The 19,395-nt window shown below is 43.8% G+C and overlaps 1 long non-coding RNA gene across 1 annotated transcript; it reads right to left on the bottom strand.

The window, feature by feature from the left end:
* Positions 1-203: 203 nt before the first annotated feature.
* LOC134758862 (uncharacterized) lies at positions 204-5,505 on the bottom strand. The gene is made up of 3 exons (XR_010134525.1): positions 5,468-5,505; positions 3,404-3,609; positions 204-1,145 (listed from the first exon to the last, which is right to left on the bottom strand). It is a non-coding gene; the product is annotated as an uncharacterized lncRNA (long non-coding RNA).
* Between the last annotated feature and the right edge of the window lie 13,890 nt (positions 5,506-19,395).

The raw sequence follows: 19,395 nt of genomic DNA, 5'->3' as shown, positions 1-19,395 counted from the left end.
AACCTGGGAGGCAGAGGCTGCAGTGAGTCGAGATCACGCCACTGCACTCCAGCCTGGGCAACAGAGCGAGACTCTGTCTCAAAATAAATAAATAAATAAATAAATAAATAAATAAATAAATAAATAAAATAAGAAAAATAATTATGGCCTTATTTATAAGTAGGACAGGGTTTCTTAAACAAGATGCAAAAGCAAAATCAAAATAATTAAAAATAAATAAACTTTATTATTTAAAGCTTATAAAATGTTCTCTGAAACAAAAACCCAAAAACAAATTGAGAAGACAAGCCACACAGTGAAAGGAGATATTATTAATGCATATAAATGACAAAGAATTAGTACACAGGATATACAAAAAACACCAAAAAAAATCAATTTGAAAAGGACACACCTACAAGAAAAGGCAAAATATACGAAAAGGCCAAGGACCGAAGAGGAAATTGAATGATCAGTCCAACAAATGACAATTGCTCAAACTCATCAGTAATCAAGGACACACATAATGAATAGCCTGCATCATCGTTACTTATCAGCTTAGCACAAATGAAAGTGTCTGACAACGCAAGAGTTAGTCAGGAAAAGAAGACGCAAGAAAATTCCTATATGCGACTGGGAATTGTCAATTCCTGAAATCACTGAGGGAAATAATTTGGCAAGAAGCAAATCTGCTTCTTGGATGTACGGTGCAAGGAGACAAATTGCAGTGTTGTTTATACATGTGTAAGAGCTAACACTTGGAAACTTTTGGAAGAAACAGTCCTCCACAGGCTTCCTGTTCTCCTACAGGTCTTACTGGGTGCACCAAGACTATAAAGCCTTGACTCTTCTTTACTGGGTCCATTTTTCAGGGTCGTAGTTGCAGGGAGGAACCTCAAAGGAGAGGGCTTGCCTGCTGCCTGCTATAGGTCCACACGGTGCCCCAGCTCAGTGGTCCTCTACTGTGACTTGACCCAATGCTTGTGCAGGAGTCATAGGGTCTCTGCATCACCCCGTGGGCATCAGGGCTTGAGGCACCAGTGCAAATACACTGACACTGGCCATTGCTTTAGCTGTGACAAATAAATGAAGTCTTTTGTCTCTGATTCAGAAATCTTAAGTCTTCTGCCAGCATCCATGAAACTGGGGCAGCAGCCTCACTTGTGAATCTGTTAAGTAGTGAGTGAAATGTCAGCCTCTTCACAGTTCTTGACAGAAGCCACCCAAATATCCATTATCATCATCATGATTAAATTGTATGATTCATGTGAAATGGAGACAGAGCAGGGATCCCTTTGAGGGGCCTGCCACTCTTCCCAACCAAGCATGGAAATAAAGAAAAATATTGAGTTCCTTTGAGGGAAATTCCGGGCACCTAGCTAGCCCTGAGGAGTAAGTGAGCAACCTGATAAGCAAGAAGGTAACAATAGCTGAAGACAATAGCCGAGGAAGTTAGAGCCACCAAATGTTTGGTTCCCCATAGAAACTAAAGACAACATCTTAATATATATCCCTGAGTTGTTTTCAAAAAACCTGGACTCCCACCAAATGGAAAATGACATCTGCTGGCACATAGACCTTAGATAACAGAGGAACTGGGGACTGAACTCTGACTGCCATTTTTTGCTCTGAATTTCTTCCTGAGTGGCCTGGAGGAAGTCATGCCTACAGGTTGGAGCTCAGCATTCCTTTCTGTGGACCCCTAGGCTTTAGACAAAGTTTCACTCCCTTAACCAATTCGCAAATCAGAAAATCTTTGAATCTATCCATGACCTGTGCCTCGCCCCACACTTCAAGATATCCCACCTTTTTTGGCCAAACCAATGTAAGACCTCCATGTATTGATTTATGACTTTGCATGTAACTTCTGCCTTCCCACCTTTAAAAACCCTTACACTCAAGCCATTCGGGAGTTTAGGTCCTAGGCGAGAGCTATCTGGTTCTCTTTGCTTGGTGCCCTGTTATAAATGCCTCACTTTTTTCACTGCAAATCCCACTGTCAGTGTTTGGCTTTGCTGTGCCAGGATGGGTGGACCCAAGTTCGGTTTGGTAACAATAAAATGCAATACACTAGTTAAATGGATGTAGCTACATCTGTTGGCATTATCAAATTACAAAAACATAATGTTCAGTGAAAAAAGTTTGTTAGAGAGTGATGTAATCAACAAAAGTTCAATACTTTGCTATATATAGTTTATGGAGCCATTCATCTGTAGCATTAATATAGCGTCATTCTGGGGATGAAAAACATCAGTTTAAGGACAGGGTGGGAAGCATGGAGAGGCTTCCATGATCCTTGTGTGTGTTGTTTCTTAAGGAAAAAGAGCTGATGCAAATCTGCCAAAATGTTACAGTTTTGTGTGTGAGAATATAGGCGTTCATTATGTTGTTTTTATGCTTTTCTGGATATTTGCAGTCATCCATAATTTCAGAATATCAGTGATGATGGAGCTTCCCATTTTGTACCATCAATCTGTCTAAGATTCACAGAATTACCTCACATTTCCCTTTAAATATGAATCTTCGTTCTCACACTTGGAGGCTTAATGTTTCCAAAGGTATAAATGTGGTTTTTTGTTTTTGTTTTTTTGAGACGGAGTCTTGCTCTGTCACCAGGCTAAAATGCAGTGGCGCAATCTCGACTCACTGCAACCTCCGCCTCCCGGGTTCAAGAGATTCTCCTGCCTCAGCCTCCCAAGTAGCTGGGACTACAGTAATGCACCACCATGCCCAGCTAATCTTTTTATTTTTAGTAGAGACGGGGTTTCACCATGTTGGCCAGGATGTTCTAGATCTCTTGACCTCATGATCCTCCTGCCTCAGCCTCCCAAAGTGCTGGGGTTACAGGCGTGAGCCACCACGCCCGGACAAATATGTGTTTTTGTAGGTGGAAACTTCTCTCAAATTAAAACATCCTCTATACCAGAAACCTGGGAAAAAAACATCATTAATTGGTCTGACAGGAAATCAGGCAGTTTTGTTTTTTTTTAAACAACAACAAAAAAAACATTAAAGTCCTAATGTGGAGGCAGAGAAAAGACCCATGCTGCTCACTGTCTGTGGCCTGATGCCTCCATCTCTTTCTGCGGGGCCTTTGTCCCGGGTCTCCCTCTCCTGACCTAGATGAATGAATGAAATGAACTAATGTGTACACAGACTCTGTGTACATATGGCTTTGATTTGGGAGAAAAGATGAATCACTCTGAGCTGGTAATCTGATCTTTGCCCTTCTGCTAGTAAACAGTTGAAAGATAACTCAATACATTCTCCGTCTGCCTTTTAAAACCAGAATAGCAAATAAAAGCCCTAGAGGGGCCTGGTTTGGATGGGGGAAGCCATTTATCACCTTCAGGGAAAAGAGAATGTAAATAGGTCCACATTTATTCTCCGGTCCTCCCGTGGCCAGGACAGCCTTAGAAATACTCACCTTGTTTCAGTTAGCAGGCCAAGGGTCAGCGGTCGACAGAGCTGCTCCAGCAAGCGCTGTGTGGTGCCTCAAACAGGCCACACAAAGAGATGCTGTTTAAAATCGGAATTCCTTTCACCCTGAGTAAGTTTCCAAAGCAAAGGGGTCACCCGGTGAGTGTTGGTGCACTCCTCACTGTTTGTCCTGCCTCTTGCTACAGAGGACATCTGGCAAAAGCAGATCAGAAAATGAAAGAAGTCTGTCCCAGGTCTGCCCTCCCCAAGTTGTAGAATTTCTCATGCGATTGTTGCTTGGGGTGTGTCACTCTGTACTTGAGTAGGTGGAGGGTGAACAGACTGATCGGCTGGCTATGAGATAAGAGCAGGATGATGATCATTCACTGGGATGTGTCTGGCCAACTGGGAAGAGTCAGGTAGCTCAAGGCCTGGAGATTCTCATCAGGGAGAGCACAATGGGGCCAGGCCTACAGCTGAGGTCCAGGCACAGAGGCTGGGCTATGAGAACCAGTGTCCTCAGTGACTGCGACAATGACATGTCCTGTATCACCACCTGCTACCGTGAGGCCTCAGCCCCGGCTGACCTGTAGACTCAGATCTGGGCCTGAGAGGGAGGCTTGACTTCAGCCCCTCTCATGAACAGAATCCACAGCACCAGGGCTGAGAGTGGTGGCAGGGCCCAGGAACAGTGATATCCAGTAGAATAAGCGTGACCCACCCCAGCCTCCCACAAACCAGAGGGAGTGCTGAGCACCTCCGCCCAGCCTCAGGCAGCTGACTTCACTAAAGGAGGCCAAAAGGAAAGAAAAATGTGACAAGTGTGTTTTGATGGCTGATGCGCAGACTCCCAGAGAACTTTCAGAAATCAGCTGGGAGTTGGAAAGATTTTTGAATTGTCCTCCTGCAATAGCATGTTGAAGAAAAACTAGCTAAATATACTTTATGTGTAATTCCATGTCCATATGCATGATTTCTTGGGTGGCAACCAAAGGCAAGGAGTTCCTGTCAAATGGTATTGCCAATATTAAGGTTCTCAATACAGTATATATTTTGTTGTATTCATTTGCTAGGGCTGCCAGAACAAAGTTCCACAAATTGGTTGCCTTAAACAACAAAAATGCATTGTCTCACAATTTCTGGAGGACAGAAGTCTAAGATCAAGGTGTTGGCAGTGTTGTTCCTTCTAAAGGCTGAAGGAGAATCTGTTGCAGGCCTCTCTCCTTGGCTTGAGGACAACCATCTTCTCCCTGTGTCTCTTCCCATCATCTTCCCTCCAGGCATGTCTGGGTCCAAATTTCCCCTTTTTATTATTTTTTATGTATTTATTAATTTTTTTTTGAGATGGAGTTTCACTCTTGTTGCCCAGCCTGGAGTGCAATGGCGCAATCTCGGCTCACTGCAACCTCTGCCTCCCGGGTTCAAGTGATTCTGCTGCCTTAGCCTCCCAAGTAGCTGGGATTACAGGTGCCTGCCACCATGCCCAGCTATTTTTTTTTTCTTGTATTTTTAGTAGAGATAGGGTTTCTCCATGTTGGCCAGACTGGTCTTGAACTCCTGACCTCAGGTGATCCACCCACCTCGGCCTCCCAAAGTGCTGGGATTACAGGCATGAGCCACCATGCCCGGCCAAATCTCCCCTTCTTTGTAAGGACACCGGTCATATTGGATTAGTCGTATTGGATTACATGCCCACTCTACTCTAGTATGACCTCATTTTAATTTGATCACATTTTCAAAAACCCTGTTTCCAAATGCAGTTGCATTCTGAGGTACTAGGGGTTAGGACTTGGACATAAACATTTTGGGGGACACAATTCAACCCTTATTTGCCAAATCACTTTTTAGAATGATTAAGGCAATTAATGATCTTCTTAAAGTGAAGAAACAACCCACAGAATGGGAGAAAATATTTGCAAACTACCCATCTGACAAGGAATTAATAACCAGAATATATAAGGAGCTCAAACAACTCAACAGGAAAAAATCTAGTAATCCAATCAAAAATCAAAATCTAGTAGTCCAAATAAAAAATCAGAAATGAATAGATATTTCTCAAAAGAAGACTTACAAATGGCAAACAGGCATATGAAAAGGTGCTCATCGTCACTGATCATCAGAGAAATGCAAATCAAAACTACAATGAGATATCTCACCCCAGTTAAAATGGCTTTTATCCAAAAGACAGGCAATAACAAATGCTGGTGAGGATGTGGAGAAAAGGGAACACTAGTATATTGTTAGTGGGAATGTAAATTAGTACAACCACTACGGAGAACAGTTGGGAGGTTCCTCAAAAAACTAAAAATAGAGCTAGCATATGGTCCAGCAATCCCACTGCTGGGTCTATACCCAAAAGGAAGGAAATCAGTATATTGAAGAGATATCTGCACTCCCATGTTTGTTGCAGCACTGTTCACAATAGCTAAGACTTGGAAGCAAATTAATAGTCCATCAACAGATGAACAGATAAAGAAAATGTGGTACATATACACAGTGGAGTACTATTCAGCCATAAAAAGAATGAGATCCTGTCATTTGCAACAACATGGATGGAACGAAACTAGAGGACATTATGTTACGTGAAATAAGCCAGGTACAGAAAGACAAACATCACATGTTCTCACTTATTTGTGGGATCTAAAAATAGAAACCATTGAAATCATGGGCATAGAGAATGGGAAGGATGATTACCAGAGGCTGAGAAGGATAGTAGAGGACTGGGGAGATAAGGTGGGAATGGTTCATGGGTACCAAAAAAAAAAATAGAAGAATAAATAATACCTACTATTTGATAGCACGACAGGGAGACTATAGTCAATAATAATTTAAGTGTACATTTTAAAATAATTAAAAGTATAATTGGATTGTTTATACCACAAAGAATAAATGCTTGAGGGTATGGATACCCCATTTTTCATGATGTGCCTATTTCACATTGCATGCCTGTATTAAAACATCCCACGTACCCCGTAAATATATACCCCTACTGTGTACCCACAAAAATTAAAAATAAAAAATTTTTTAATCTTGTCAACAGTGTATTAGGACATTGTGTTGTTGCAATTTCCTTAGCATCAAGTTCCATCTTTAAAAAAAAAAAAAAAAAAAAAGCTTACTGATAGGTTTTTAGAGCCTGGTAATTCATTCTTTTTTGTTTTTGCTCCGTTGCCCAGCCTGGAGTGCAGTGGCACAATCTGGGCTCACTGCAACCTCCGCCCCCTGGGTTCAAGCAATTCTTCTGCCTCAGCCTCCCAAGTAGCTGGGATTTTAGGTGCCAGCCACCACACCCGGCTAATTTTTGTATTTTTAGTAGAGATGAGGTTTTGCCATGTTGGCCAGGCTGGTCTCAAACTCCTGACCTCAGGGGATCCACCCGCTTCAGCCTCCCAAAGTGCTGGGATTACAGGCATGAGCCACTGTGCCCAGTCGGTAATTCATTCTTAAGTAAACTGGCCATATATCAATTGGCCATTTGAGTTCTTTCACAAAATATAAGACTATTTCCCCCCTTACAGTAGCTATTGTTGAATAAGATGCCAAGAAGGACAGCCAGCAATAGAGAATCAGTGCACAGATGCATTGGCAGGATTACCAGGTCCATCTCCACCTCACTAACACCTTCTAGAGGTCACCATGAGCGTGGTGGGAAGCAATTTAGAATCAGAAGCACAGGGGTTCAAATCCCAGCTCTGGGACTTTCTAAATGTGCTCTTTTTCCAACTTTTTGAAGCCTGTATTATCTTATACGAAAAACCTTATCCTCTTCACCCAACTTTTCAAGGATTAAAAAATCCTCACATGGCATATTGCTGCACCACACTCTGTGGTGCATTATGGATGTCCAGTAAGGTGCGTGGACCCTAAAGCTGCTCTGAGAACCAGATTCTCCCCATGAAGTAAACAGGCCATAGGTTGTTAAGGGAACCAGATGCTCGTGAACAACAGACCATTCATATGGATTAGCGAGTTTCTGCAAGGAAGAAGAGGGCTTGATCATCTCATTATTTGTTTCATGTGTCAGAATTGAATCACAGTGGAGCATCCATTGACCTAAAATTAAATTACTTGTCATATTTTTTATTCAACCATTTCCTCCTTTCCTTGGTAAATATAATTTTTTCTCATTCTAATGAAGCTCCTTGGAAACATCAAATCACTGCTTTATTTTAATCAGAGTAATTAACCAGTGATGGATGAGGCACAGGTAGCACGTGGATTTGGTGGGGGAATCTTCAGTAAGCAAAGGGTGGTGCCAGGGTGGCTTTACATTGGTCCTTGGAAGAGTGGTGAAGTTGTGCCCACACCCCGAAATGTGTAAGATCAGCTGTGACCCCTGGTGGAGCAAGAAAGCAAGGCTGTGAAAAATATAAATTGTCGTATCATTTTCTTAGAATCAAAAGACAACTCTAACTCAATAATTACCTTCTGTGTATCTGTTCTCTTAGAAGTCAAGGAAAACCCTATCTATACAATTTATCTCATCATCAGTTTATCCTCATAAAATAGATTCTTTCAAATCAGCCCCACTTCCAATTTTGAAATGGATCTTACCCCTATTCAGATAAAGTCTGAGTTCATTGTACACCTTCACCTTTCTGTATGTAGGTCTTGGTCACACCAATGGACGCGCCAGGCCCAGGCTGTGGGTGCTTCCTGGGCTCTCTGTCTGTCACTTCTCCTGAGCCCTAGAGGAACACTGCACCCAGCTGCAGCTTTTCATATACCCCTGCACCCCCAGGGCACGGCCCAGAGGGAAACTTGACTCTTTGGCTGCTTCAGTGCATCTGGCCTAAGACCAGAGCTCCTGCTTTGGCGATCAGTCATCTACACACCAAGGTCCCTGAGATCTTGCCATTTTTCTAGAGTACTCCCCAGAGAGCGGGACTCAGAGGCCCAACCTCAGGAGACACTTCTGTCTATGCCTGTCTCTCTCTGTTCTGTCTCTCTTTCTATTTCTGTGTCTGTCTTCCTCTGTCTGTCTCTGTCCCTCCTGTCTTTGTCTCTCTGTCTCTCTATCTCTGTCTCTGTCTCTGTCTCACACACACTCCTCACATCTGTCACTTCCTTCCATAACCCATGGGGTACAGAGGAATATATTTTTCTTTTTCCCTCACAATCCTCCCCACAGGTAGTAAAGATTGTGTGTGTGTGTTTCTGTTTTTCTCATGCCTTCTTAATTACTTGACTGATTTGCTTTGGGAAATCAAAGCCAGCTGGGCTCAGGAGTTTTGTTGTTGATTGTTCACTGTTTTGCTTTGCCACTGTCATGTCCTTTCTCGGGTGCAGTAGAGATCTAGCTATTGCTGGAATGAAGAAAAGGGAAAGGGGAGAGGGAGAAGGGGAAAAATAGCAGGGAGCGAAAAGAATTTGACCAATTTCTGAGAAAAGTGTAAAAATACTGTCTTCCCACACCATGAAATGCCTGCATTCCAAAAGCAGCTTTGTGGGTGAGAGTGATGGTGATTCGGTCCCGTGGCCGGCAGGGCAGCCAGCGAAGGGCTGGGCCATCCTGCAGGAACAAGATGTTCTGATGCAGTGTGGGCGAGCGTGCCTGACTGTGGGGAGGAGCCGCCGGGCCTGCAAACAGGAGTGCCATGAGACACTTAGTGGAAAAAGCATTTCTGATGACAGTCTCCATTCCTGGGCACTTTCAGATGTTTTATAAAATTTTCCAATGTTTATTTCAACTGTCAAGTGTATGATGTTTTCTTCATTTTACAGCAGAGGAGACTAAGGTATCAAAAGACTAAGTAACTTCCCCCAAAGTGTTCCCCTAACTCTTGAGTTTCCTATGACAGTGACTGGCCCAAGCATCCATCCAACATCTCAAGCCGGAGGCCCAGTTCATCCTGGACTTCCCGTCCTTGGCCACTTTCTCCCCCGACATCCAATCAGTGAAGCAACCCGTGTTGCCGGCCACCCACCATTTGCCTTCACCTGCTTCAACCACCTTGTTTTCTGCCTGGGTTTTTCCAGTGGCATATCCAGGTGGTTTCCTGCCCAGTCAACTCTCCAACCAGGCTTTAAAAATATTGTGGCCAGGCGCGGTGGCTCACACCAGTAATCTCAGCACTTTGGGAGGCCGAGGAGAGTGGATCATTTGAGGTCAGGGGTTCGAGACCAGCCTGGCCAACATGGCAAAGCCAGTCTCTACTAAAAATACAAAAAAATTAGCTGGGCATGGTGACTCAGGCTTGTAATCTCAGCTACCTGGGGGACTGAGGCAGGAAAATTGCTTGAATGCGGAGCCAAGATTTCACCATTGCACTCCAGCCTGGGTGACACAGCAAGACTCTGTCTCAAAAAAAAAAATACATTATATATATATATATTTGGGCTTCTCTTTTGTCTAATGGGGACACCCACTGTAGGTTTTACTTTCAAAGAAGTCCCATTCACCTCCATTCTCAGGAAGAATCGTGATGATTTTCTCTCTAGACAGTTTGTTATAGCACTAGGCACACGTCTGAAATTCCCATTTTCTTACCATCAGACTGAAGCGTGTTTTTCAGAAATCTAAAATAATTTAAAGTTTATGAAGCCAGGATGGTTTTGATCTAGATATATGCCCTTAGCAACCAAAAATATTTTTTCTTTTAAAAGTAATCTATTTTATTTTACCTGAAACTTGGAAGACACACACAGTCTCATCCATTTAATTCTTTAATGAGAATTAAAATGTCAGTCCATCAGTCTGTTTCAACTTTCCACATGGTCATTCCAAAACTATGGCAAGTATCTTTTTATTATGTATTTTCTGAGCCACAATCTGGGGCAGAGACTGAAGCTGGCGGGCAGGGCATGGTGTGGGCGAATTACAGCGTGGAGCTCCAGGGTCACATCTGGGGTCCTCCACTGGCTCTGAACGGTGCTGTCTGAACTCTTGAGACACCCTGAACCCCAGAGGCAGCAAGCTCCCAGGAGGAACAAAGGTTAAAGTATATAACAGGAGGCAGGACACCTGCCTTTGTTTTTGGAAATATTTTTTAAAGTAAGAAATAAGGGCCAGGCGCGGTGGCTCATGCCTGTAATGCCAGCACTTTGGGAGGCTGAGGCGGGCGGATCATGAGGTCAGGAGATCGCGACCATCCTGGCTAACACGGCGAATTCCCAGCTCTACTGAAAATACAAAAAATTAGCCAGGCATGGTGGCGGGCACTTGTAGTCCCAGCTACTGGGGAGGCTGAGGCAAGAGCATGGCGTGAACCCGGGAGGCAGAGCTTGCAGTGAGCTGAGATCGCGCCACTCCAGCCTGGGAAACAGCAAGACTCCATCTCAAAAAAAAATAATAATAATAATAATAATAAATAAATAAATAAATAAAATAAGAACTAAGGAGCTCTCATTGAGCAGAAAGTGTTGACTGTTTCCTGACTCTTCTGATGTCACTTCTGCTCCATCCTCGCCCGCTCTGCCCTTTGCCCTCGTAAGCTACGGCTCCCCCATCTCCACCTCATTCATCAGGCACTTCGGGCGTCCTGAGCAGGGCATCATGCTGGTTGTTTGGCATCATTTTCTCCTTCTTCAGCTCCACTAGGTAGATACTGTTCACTCTTCCCACATGAGGTTCACCATCTTGCCCATGGCCACGGACAGCAAGTGCTAGAGCTGGAATGGGAAGCCAGGGTCTGTACATGTCCTTTTCTAAGCCATGCTGCTTTAAGGACCTGATCCTGCTGGAGCTCCTGAACGCTCAGACTTTCAGCACATCAAGAACTGGGATACATCTTCACTATGAGATATTTAATACCTTAATCTCCCTATGGGAAAACGAAAGTTCTGAGAAGATGGGCTGCCTTCAAGTTGAACAAATTCAGGCTTGCAATCAGAGGCCCGATTTTAATCCCTATTTTGCCAGTTTTTCGCACTTTGGATAAATCTGGTACTTCCCACCATACCCTGGAAATCAGATACTAGTATATCATTCATAGGAATCAACTGAAATCATTCTTACAACAAGCAGTCTTTACTGTCTATTTCCTGGTAAGTAAGCACTGAGGTAGGGACTGAGTTTAGGGTCTGTTCTTCGACATAACTCTTGCCCTGATGGGTCCTATGTCTTGTGAGGTAGGTACTTGGAAAACAAATGTCAAAAATATACCATTAAAATTGTGCTGAGATATGCAAAACTCCTGGCACATAGTTGATTTCTCCATAAATGATCTCCTTACTGGCTTAAAATTTGACTGTTTAAAAACAGAATCATGGGCCAGGTGAGGTGGCTAATGCCTATAATCCCAGCACTTTGGGAGGCCGAGGTGGGAGGATCACTTGAGGCCAGGAGTTCAAGACCAATCTGGTCAATGTGGCAAAACCCCGTCTCTACTAAAAAATACAAAAAGTAGCTGGGCGTAGTGGCGAGTACCTGTAATCCCAGCTACTGGGGAGGCTGAGGCAGGAGAATCGCATGAACCCAGGAGGTGGAGGTTTTGGTGAGCTGAGATCATGCTGCTGCACTCCAGCCTGGGTGACAGAGTGAGACTCTGTCTCAAAAACAAAAACAAAATCGTGAAAAACAGAAATATAGAGAAGATTGTTCTAGATTAAAGAGACATGACATTAAAAGGCAATGTAAGATCCTTGACTGGATTTTGTATTTTAAAAATCTATAAGAAGGCCGGGCACAGTGGCTCACGCCTGTAATCCCAGCACTTTGGGAGGCTGAGGTGGGAGGATTACCTAAGGTCAGGAGTTTGAGACCAGCATGGCCAACGTGGTGAAACCCCTTCTCTACTAAAAATACAAAAATTAGCCGAGTGTGGTGGCACATGCCTATAATCCCAGCTACTCAGAAGGCTGAGGCATGAGAATTACTTGAATCTGGGAGGCAGAGGTTGCAGTGACCTGAGACTGCCACTGCACTCCAGCCTAGGCGACAGAGGTAGACTCTGTTCAAAAAAAAAAAAAAAAAAAAAATCTGTAAGAGATATTTTGGGGACAAAGGAAAACATTTGAATCAATAGTAAGTTTCTTATTAAGCATAATAATGGCTTCGTATCATATAGCAGAATGTTCTTGGCGAGGCATTTACTGGTGAAGTGTTACGATGTCTGTCACTGTTTTTAAATGGTTCAAAAATATGCGTGTATATATGGGCAAGTGCTTCAGGACATTGGCCGGGGTAAAGATTTTTTAGGTAAGACCTCAGAAGCACAGGCAACAAAAGTGAAAGTAGACGAATGAAATTATATCAAGCCAAAAGCTTCTGCACAGCAAAGGAAACATCAACAAAGTGAAAAAATAACTTATGGAATTGGAAAAAATATTTGCAGACTTCTCATCTGACAAGGGATTAAAAACCAGAATATGTAAGGAGCACAAACAACTCAAATAGCAGAAAAAAAAATAAGTAAAATTTAAAAAAAAATCTGGTTGAAAAATGAGCAAATGATCTGAATAGACATTTCTCAAAAGAAGACATACAAGTGGCAAACACACATATGAAAAAATGCTTCATATCACTAATCATCAGGGAAACACAAATCAAAACCATGGTGAGATATCTGCCCAGCCCTGTTAAAATGGCTGTTATTCGCCTGGCACAGTGACTCACGCCTGTAATCCCAGCACTTTGGGAGGCTGAGGTGGGCGAATCACCTGAAGTCAGGAGTTCGAGACAAGCCTGGCAAACATGGTGAAACCCCATCTCTACTAAAAATACAAAAATTAGCCGGGCGTAGTGGTGGGTGCCTGTAATCCCAGCTACTTGGAAGTCTGAAGCAGGAGGATTGCTTGAACCTGGGAGGCGGAGGTTGGAGTGAGCCAAGACCATGCCATTGCACTCCAGTCTGGGTGAAAGAGTGAGACTCTGTATCTGGCAAGGATGCAGAGAAGGAAGGACGCTAGTACATTTCCCCAGTAAATCTGGGTTGGTATCTACAGCAAGAGAGTCGGGCGTTGTCTGGGCCCATCAGCCACACCACCTCACAAGCAGAACCTCCTCCAGGGAGGACACTTCTCGTTTGAGGGAGAGGGCAGCCTTCTGTGACCTAGAGATCCCTAGAGGTTCTTGGTAGGCACACAAGAGTTTACCCTGTCTTCATCACCGTCCTCCCCAGGACCACACGTTCTCTTTCAGTTATCACTCTGTGTTTTCCTAATCGTCTTTGGCTTGCTCTAAGCTCTTCTTTGGCTTGCTCTAGCTCCTTGTGGTAGCCCACCACAAGAACCACATCTCTGAAGGCCACCTCCTGTCGTGTCTCGAATTTATCTTTCAATCTGGAAAACCTGTGCCTCCTCCGAGATGAGGTTTCTGCAATGAAGCTGCGCAATATATTTATGCAACATCGACTGCTTTATGTACCATGCTGCCCCAAGGCACAGTAATCAATTCCAAGAAAATGAGCTCAAATACTTTGTTCCAAAACAGAAAGTGAAATTCAACAGAACAGCCAGCACTGCTTGATGGGATTCTTTCACATCACGATTACTACTACTTTATCTCAAAAGCTTAAAATACTACTTGCCATAATTATCTCTAACATTTAGGTGGTGAACATATTTCACCAGGAAACTCTGAAATGACACTCACCCCTCAACAAAATCTTGTGCAAATCTAAGACGGACATTCCTTTTGATTCAGTAATTATACCTGCTTAAACATATCCTAAAGAGGCCGGGTGTGGTGGCTCATGCCTGTAATCCCAGCACTTTGGGAGGCCGAGGCAGGCGGATCACGATGTCAAGAGATAGAGACCATCCTGGCCAACATGGTGAAACTCCGTCTCTACTAAAAATACAAAAAATTAGCTGGGCGTGGTGGCTCGCGCCTGTAGTCCCAGCTACTCAGGAGGCTGAGACAGGAGAATTGCTTGAACTCAGGAGGCAGAGGTTGCAGTGAGCCAGGATCACACCACTGCATCCACCCTGGTGACAAGCAAGACTCCATCTAAAAAAATAATAATAATAATAAAAACACATCCTAAAGAAATAATCACAGATCCAGTTTGACTTCTTTGCCATTGGGTAGAATCGAGTAGACTGTAATCAGAGACGCCACTGTCTCCTATGTGACGGGTGAGTGCACCCCCAAGTGGATATCCCCCACTAGGATTCGAATCTTGAACGGCAGTACAAAGAAATGGAAATGATTGTGGTTTCACTCCGAGAAGGAGTGCTGTGCCCTTGGGTCCTGCCCATCCAGCCCAGTATCAACCTCATGTTAATTATAAGAGACTCCTTGGTTCTGTGAGCCCCCAGGGTTGGTATAAGCCCCATTTCACTGAATATAGACAAGGTTGGTGCTTTTGTTCACAACCAAGGAAACATGCAACAAATATAATAAAGAAGCCCATTTGTCAATCGTATTAGGTACACTTTCCTATCCCTTTCAATAACTCCATTAGCCAGCATTCCAATTGCAGATTCATCTGAGTTGTTCTAATCAATTAAACCGGATTATCCCTATATATGTTTCTGTAAATCTAATGTTCTGTCACTGTCTTAAAGTGAGAGTAGCCATAGCTAATAATGTCACCGGTGCCCCTCCAGCCACCTGCTGCAATGGTTTTGCAGACCCCCACACCAAAGAACAAAACTGCAAACCCAGATTTGCCTTACCTAAAGAACAGCTCTAGCTCCAGAATACCTCCCTGACCACCAAGCCCACTCTCCAGTGGGCTACTTACCCTACCAAAGCCATGAACCACATTGCATGTTACACCGTCTAATTAATGTTAGGTCCACAAGCCAGGCATCTTTCTAGCTGTCACCCCAGACAGCTATTGAGATTCCCAGTCCCCAACACAGCACCTGACCTCAACAGGTATTCATCAATATTTATGAAATAGGCAAGCAAAGAAGCAAATTAGTATGCAGCACCTACAAACAAAGAAAAAAAACTAGTGGCATAATTGAAATAGGTTATAGCCCATGAGCATTAAAAGGATAGTAAAAGAATATTACGAACGACTCTATGCCCACAAACTTGATAACTTAGATGGACCAATTTCTTGAAAGATACAATCTATCAAACTCATTAAAAATAGATAATCCAAATAGACCTATATTAAATAAATTGAATGCATAATTAATAACCTCCAAAAGAGAAATCGCTGAGCCCAGATGGTTGAATGGTAAATTTCACTAAACACTTAAGAAAAAAATTATGCCAACTCCTTATAATGTGTTCCAGGAAATAGAAGCAGAGGTAATGCTTCCTAACACGTTCCATGAGGCCAGCATTATCTTCATACTAAAACCAGACAAAGGCATTACAAGAAAGGAAAACTACACACCAATATCTCCCATAAACATTGATGCAAAAATCCTCATCAAAATATTAACAAATCAAATCCAACAACATATAAAAAGAATTACATGCTATGACCAAAAGGCAGTTATTTCAGGTATGCATGTCTGGTTCAACATTCAAAAATAAATTAGTGTAATCAATCACAGCAATAGGCTAAAAAAGAAAAATGAGTCTGTTAATTTAAAAAAAGAGAATATGGGAAAAAGCTGTTGCTAAGGAACGTATTGTCCCCCTAAGAGAATCAGGTACTTAAAATTCTCCCTATAAATATAAGATTTAACATGCTCCAAGCTAGATCAAATATAGAACCTATCAGTTGCCCTTGAGTAACCCACCCTTCCTGTCCGTGGGTCGCTGGGCGGAGTTGCTTGCTTGGCTGGGAACCCTCAGGCCCACTGGGAATCTCTGCCAGCCTGCCTCCTAGGCCCACTCATCCTCTCCCTCTTCCTGCCATCTCTCTCAGGGATGGACACCACTGTGACCCTGATTTGGCAAGAAGGAAACTTGGATGTTATCCTTGACTTCATATCTCCTACCCAAAATATCCCATAGATGTAGCTTCCTTGTTATTTCTGGACTCTGCCCCCTCATCTTAGTCTTTATTTCAAATACTACAGTTAAAGCAGCACAACCTTTCCCCGGGAATTTTATAACATTCTCCTAACTTGTCTCCTTTCCTCAGATCTTGCCACTCCAGTCCATTTTCCAACCAGTATCCAGAGTTAATTTCCAAGAATAAAAATCTGACTTTCATACTCTGCTTTAAGCCCTACACACCAGAACCTGGCTTTCCTTTCCTCCCCCTCTATTACCCAGGATCCAGGCGTAGTAATCCATGGGGACCCACCAGCAGCACTCTCTCTCTTCCTGGTGTGTGTAGGGCACCAATTGTGCGTGCAGCACTGTGCTAGCAGCTGGGGATGCCTTGCAAACCAAGCAGAGCTCCTGCCTCATAGAACAGACATGCTAGTAGGGAGAAACAAACAAGAGACGTTGTCAACAAGCCCATGGGCAGACAAACAGAATGCTTCCAGGACCTTACAGATTTTATGAAGAAGATAAAATGGTTAATGGGATAGAGATTTCCCAAGGGTAGCCACAATAGTAACGTGAAGAAACATTTGAGTAAAAACTTTGTAAAGAGGAGTCAGCAGCGTGAAGATCTGGGAGAATGGAGAAGAAAAATGGGAGGAGGAGATAACAGTTAGCCAGGGTCAGATCACAGAGGGCCTTGTGGTCCTCCTTTGGAAGGATAAGAATACTAGGGTGATGGGACCGGACACAGTGGCTCACACCTGTAATCCCAGCACTTTAGGAGGCCAAGGCAAGTAGATCACCTGAGGTCAGGAGTTCAAGACCAGCCTGTCCAACATGGTGGATCCCCATCTCTACTAAAAATAGAAAAATTAGCCAGGCATGGTGGTGTATGCCTGTAATCCCAGCTACTCAGGAGGCTGAGGCAGGAGAATCGCTTGAACCTGGGAGGCGGAGGTTGCAGTGAGCCGAGATCATGCCACTGCACTCCAGTCTGGGCAACAAGAGCGAAACTCCATCTCAAAAAAAAAAAAAAAAAAAATAGAATGATGGCAAGCCACGGGAATAACGAGATGTAATCAGAGCATATGTGTGTTGCCTCTGGCTCTTGGCTAGAAAAAAATCAAGAGTGGAGGAAGACAGGCAGCCCTTGCAGTAGCCCAGGTAAGAGATGGCCATTGTTGGATTTGGGCAGTAGCTGTGGCTCTATTCAAGCTGTGTTGTGGAATTAGAACCCACAGAGTGAACCGGATATGGAGGCGGGAGGAACACAGAACACAGAAGCTGATCTGATCCTAAGATTACAGCATGCCGGGGAAGGCTCGGCAGGAGAAATCAGGAGCTCTCTTTGCCATCGCATTTGACACTCAAACAGAGGTTCAGAGTAGGCTATTGGGTGCCTGTGTCAAGAAGCAGGAGAGAGGTCCAACCAAACACATTCCTAATATTTAAAGACATGGTTCTTACTAAGATGACCTAAGGGAGTGAGAGAGAATAGAGTAGGGGATTAAAGACAGAAATCTAAGTACAGTTGTGCATTCAGGGTTCTTCTGGAGAAGACCACCGCCTCCTACAAAGGAGATGCAGAAAGAGCAACGGAGGAGATGTAAGAAGCATCAGGAGGGTGTGCAGGCAGGGAAAGAAGGCTGGGAAAGAAAGTGTGCCAGGACAGGCGTAGCCAGAAATGGAGTGGGGTGCTGCTGACAATGCACTCAGGTAAGGGCTGAGCACTGATTCCTGCCCAGGCGAGAGGTGGATCACTGCGACGGAGGACTGGCGAGTGTGCAGCCTGGCCGGAGTGGGGCAAGGAACCAATGAGACCCATGGAAGTGGAATTACCACAGACAACTGGGCAAGCAGTTTGGATAAACCCTGGCTCAGGAACGCCTCATCTGGAAAGTCATGCTGGACACTCAAGGCCGGAGCAGACATGTCCTGTGTGCCCTCAGCCCACTCAGAGGTAACAACAGCTTGCTGGCCGGCTGGCCTCAGCCCTGTCCGGAGGCTCCTGCAGGCCATCTTCACTTGGGCTACAGCTTCCATACCCAGCACTGCTCTGGCACCTGGGAACCATCAAGCAGCATTTGCAAATCAGGGAAACTACTCCAGAATGTGTAAAGAATTCTCAAAACTCAACAGAAAGAAAGCAAACAACCCAATTGAAAGGTAGTAAAAAGACAGCCAGATGCAGTGGCTCACACCTGTAATCCCAGCACTTTGGGAGGCCAAGGCAGGTGGATCACCTGAAGTCAGGAATTGAAGACCAGCCTGGCCAACATGGCAAAACCCCATCTCTATGAAGAATACTAAAAATTAGCTGAGCATGGTGGCGGGTGCCTGTAATCCCAGCTACTTGGGAGGCTGAGGCAGAATTGCTTGAACTGAGTGACAGAAGTTGCAGTGAGCCGAGATTGAGCCATCACACTCAAGCCTAGGTGACAGAGTGAGACTCCGTCTCAAAAAAAAAGAAAAAAGAAAAGTAGTAAAAAGACCTGGATACTTCAGCAAAGTACCCAGGTCTTTTTACTCCACCAAAATATCCAGGTCTTTTTACTACAGGTGGCAAATAAGCACATAAAAAGATGTTCAACATCATCAGCCGTTAAAGAAATGTGAATTAAACCACAGTGGGATATTACATACCCGTTAGAGTGGCTGGGATAAATACTGACGATATCAAGTGCTGGTGAGGGTGTGGAACAACTGACAACTCTATATTGTTGGTGAGAATACAAAATGGTACAGCCATTCTGGAAAATAATTTGGCACTTTCTTACAAAGTTAAGCATACATTTACCATATGACCCAACAATCCCACTACTAGGCATTTACCTTAAAGAAATAACCTAAAGAAATTTAGGGTGTTTAAAGTCTGACACAAATGTTTATAGCAGCCTTATTCATAATCAGCCAAAACTAGAAACAACACGGAAGTCCTCCAGTGGTTGAAAGCGTGTTACATCCATACAATGGAATACTATCAGCTCTATAAAGCAAAGGACTATTGCTGTATGCAGCAAGAAGAATCTCAAAGACATTATGCTATGTGAATGAGGCCAGTCTCAATAGATATTATTGCATTGACATGACATTCTGGAAAAGACAAAATTATAGCAACACAGAACAGCTCAGTGGTTGCCAGGGATTGGGGTAGGGGTGCCTCTAAAGGATAGTGTGAGGGAGGTTTATGGGTCAGGTGCAGTTCTGTA

The sequence above is a fragment of the Gorilla gorilla genome, chromosome 6 (genome assembly GCF_029281585.2).
Source record: "Gorilla gorilla gorilla isolate KB3781 chromosome 6, NHGRI_mGorGor1-v2.1_pri, whole genome shotgun sequence".
NCBI classification, from domain to species: domain Eukaryota; kingdom Metazoa; phylum Chordata; class Mammalia; order Primates; family Hominidae; genus Gorilla; species Gorilla gorilla.
Note: the sequence above shows the minus strand (reverse complement) of the source record. Positions and strands in the feature narration are given on the sequence as shown.